Here is a 4,271-nt window from a genome sequence, read left to right on the forward strand (position 1 = left end):
GCCACAAAGTTAGTAAAATGATGAAATAATCACTTGTCCAGGAGGAGAGACTGCTGTAAGTACCTCCAGGAAAAGCAGAAGTACCCACCCAGAACAGGTTTGCAGGCAGAGCCCACACTAATAACTTCACCTCTGTCTGTTGCCCAGTTCTCCTCTTTTGGCATTTTAAGTTCACCCACTGAAATGGGTTATGCAAAGTGCACAGTCAGGTGCTCAGAATACTGGTATTTGTCACTGTAACTTATTTGCAGATCACCAAGTAACTTTTTTTCTACTTCTATAATTGTATGCATGTGGTACAGTTGAACCCATACTCATCCATGTCAAAATATAACACCATTTAAGTCAGTCTTAATTCTGTAAGTTAGATCAAGTTAGATGTGTTAGATTTTATGTCCTTTTTTTCAACTCCAAATCTTATACTAATAAATTACGATTGAAACTCATCTATAAACAGCACATGGAAAACTGTCATTCTCATGGATTTTTGGAAGGCTTTTTTATTTCTGTTTTAACCTGCTAACACTCACTCTGAACCAAGTTTGTTGTTTGCAGAAGACAATACAGGATCCAGTCTCTGGTTAATAATGTGTTGCAGAGCTTCTACTGCCAAACCTGCTCTTTTCAGAAGATAAATAAATCAGCTGCAATGGGCCTGGCATGGTACAAGCTGGGCAGAGAGAGGATGGATGCGAAGGAGGATTCATCCTCTGAATTGCAGCACAGAATATGCAGAAAGAACTAACAATTTTAGGCTGGTTTTTTTTGTGCCTCCCTGTGGTGATGCCAGAGTGCAGGCAGGGAGCTGGGGGAAGCACTAACCCAGGAGCAGTGCAGAGGCGTGCATCCTCCAACACCTGCGTGCTGCAAGGGAAAGCCCTTCCTTTCTTCTCCCCCAGGAAACAGGCCAAACCTCTGCGTCTCCAGAAAAAGATCTTTGCAATGACTTCATCTCTCCAGAGCCCCTTCCACAGAGAAAGCGACCTAGCAGCCCTGTAATCTTGTCCCTACTCCTTTTCCAGTGCGGTAACTGCAGAGGAAATGGATGAACTGAGAGCAGAACCTCCTCGCCTGCTGTAAGCGTGGTCACAACATGGCAGAGCTGCCAAGGTGGGGGCAGGATTTCATCTTGCAGCAAACAGTTTGCTTTTTGCAGCCCCACTGTGGGCACAGGTACACTTGTGCACACGCATGGGGCACATACACAAGTGTCCAGCTGAGAAAAAATGATAAAAATAACACTGTTTGCATCCCAAGGTGCTGTGGCCACAGGCAGTGCTGCACTGGCTGCTCAGCAGCAGAACCTAAAAAATGTCAGAGCCCCGACTGTCCCCACTGACTGCAGCTCTGCTGGGGGTACAGGCCAGTCCCCAAACCTGACCCTAGGATCTGCTGTGCCCCTGCCTCTAATGGGGCTGCTGCTGTCCGGGGGCTGTGCCTGAAAATTCCACCTTAAATTGGGCTGTGCTCGAGGGAGAATGACACAGGCAGTATGGTGTCATTTTTCTTTACCAGCGTTAATAGCTCCCAGCTGTAACAACTGAAAAAGTAAAAACAAATAAACCCTTTTTATTTCCACTCAAGATTATTCGAGTAATTTTTATTGAAAATATAAGATCTACAAAGCCATGGATACCCAGCGTGGAAGAACTCATTAAGTTAGCACATTCATCTTTAAAAGGAAAATTTCAGGTTGACCTAAGGTACAATAATGTTCAATTTAAAGTCTCATTTTTCCTTCTGTAAATTTCAAATCTCTTTTCATTAGGAGGTTCTGTGCAAGAGCTGCTTGTCATGAAAGGAAACACTTTACAATCCATGAATGTGTTCATTATATAATAAATGAACAGCAACAATATACTAGCCTCTTTTTTTTTTCCTGTTAACAGTCGTGTGTTAAAGTAAACTCTTTTTTTTTTTTCCATGATTTGGAAATTAGTTACATATGCACCAAAGGAGCTAGTAATTTCTGCTGCTTGTCAGCTACACACAATGAGTATATTGCTGTGTGCTTTCCCCAACAATGAGGATTTTAGTAATATGCAAGGTGTATAGAATGTAATACCAAAACCTGCATCACAGAAAAGGTTAATTGTTTTCTTATTCAGCTGCCAGAGTTGATAACCTTAGGCCCCTCCCCAGAGCCAAAGTAGGGGTGGCCATCCATTAGGTTATGTAAATTAAATGTATACGTTTCCTTGTTGGCAAGTTCCAAGCAGTAAGCGAGAGTGCAAACAAGGATCTGTAAGCTGCCACAAAATGTATTCATATTTCTACTCTGTGTTGTAAGAGCCAAAGGGAGGACACGTATGTCAGATGTTGAAAGAACAACTGAACCTTTGCTTTTGATCATTATGGTCAGTCTGTCATGAGGTCTTGTATCTGAATGCTAAAAATGGCACCACACTTGGACATCCCATAGCCTTACACAGTACGTTTGTGTTTCCCGAGCCACTGAGCGCTGGTCTCACAGAGACCCTGACTTTATAAGCTAACAAAAAATAGATTTGGGTGCTGAAGAATCCAAGGGAGGGCTCATACAAAGACAATTAACCCTCGCACCAAAACCTAATTTCATGATTTTACTTAAAGCCACACTGAATCAGTTGTGAGAGGGTGAAGATATAAATACACCTCTCTGCTTCATCCGTAAGAAGGTGGACAACTGACCATTTGAACAGAGGGTCGTGAAACAAAGCTTAGTTGTCCTTTAAACAATGAGAAGGAGAGGCATACATAAATGGTCACCAAGGCACAATATGACAAAGGTGAAGAGTCCCTGAGACTCTGGTCTGGGTCTGTACCATTCCCCTCCTTATACAAGTAAATGAGAACATTTAGGAAAATATAATACAAAATCTCTTACAGGAAATATAGACTACACTTGCTAAAATCACTTCCCTAAAAGTGTTTATAGCTTTTTTCTTTCTTTTTTTTCAATTTTTTCTTTTTTTTTTTCTTCTTTTTTTTTATTTTTTTAAAAGACCTTCTTTAAACAGATAATGCAAAGACTGGTCCATTTTTTTCTTACCCGGCAAGCCAAGCTCTAATGACTTCACTAAGCAGAAGTTGTATTAAAATACATCTTCATAGTATTGCTACAATTTGGGTAAATATGTTCTGAACAGCTTGATGAGTACTAAATAAACTTTGCTGTTTTACAGCATACATTTTAATTTTTTTGCACTTTTTTAAGAATAGAAAATGCAATTATAGTGTGCAAAAGAAAAAAAATTAATTATCTTCTAGCTGAATACTGTAATTTTAAGCCATGCCTTCCATAAGAATGTATTGACATGTGTAAATAGAAGAGAAGGAAAAAAAAACCAAGCAAACAGAGATTTCATTTCCTTGCAAGGCAAGATTAACTATCACAAACTGGATCACTTGAGTTCTGTATTCTTCAGAGAAAAAAATGAAAACAACAACCCATAAAACCACTGAAATGCTTCAAATGTCATCCATTCCACGGTAACAGGTTAAAACTGCCATCTTGCTTTCTACTGATCCCGTTAACATGGACAGAATGATTTGCTGCTGGTTGGATATTGAATACAAAAAGCAAAAGAAAGTTGAGATCATCCCACATGAAGTCATTATTAGAGCTGGCTTTTCCCCCATTTTGAAGTACAGTAGTGACTTGTAAATACGACCTTTTCTAAAGATCATTTGAGATTTGAAGATTTATCTACCTGCTTCACCCAAACAACAACTGCTGAAAGAATTTACTCTATGGAGCCCACTATATAGCATTCAAAATGTTTTGGGTTTGGGGTTTTTTTTCATGAAAAAATACCACAAAAAGTAGTTTTAGGTTTTTGTATCTCTGAATCACTAACACATTGTAGATTTCATTTATTCTTCCATGTTTGAAAATGGTTTCTGCAAAATCAAAATAAACTGTCAAACTCCCTTACGCCATGCTTCCAACAGTTTGAATTTAATACTTCTTGAATGGAACGACATAATTTATTTCCTTTAATTTGCAGGATGGCTACATCAAGCTAGCTTTAAGTCACAACTGTACCTAACCACAGTTCTCTGCAGCAAACCCATGATTTACAATATCTAATATTGTGGTTACAGTGCAGGGAACCGTGGGTAAGAAACCTCCATGTCAGAGTATTGTGGTTGGGGTTTCCCGGAAGAGTGGCAGTTGACACCTCTGGAATATTCATATATAAGTGCTTCAGTCAGATGGTCCTGAGTTGAGCGGGTAACTCAGGCACTATGAGAGCCTGGCATTCAGTCTGCGGGAATGTGTGTAACCT

This window comes from Geospiza fortis, unplaced genomic scaffold, assembly GCF_000277835.1.
Source record: "Geospiza fortis unplaced genomic scaffold, GeoFor_1.0 scaffold147, whole genome shotgun sequence".
Classification (NCBI taxonomy): domain Eukaryota; kingdom Metazoa; phylum Chordata; class Aves; order Passeriformes; family Thraupidae; genus Geospiza; species Geospiza fortis.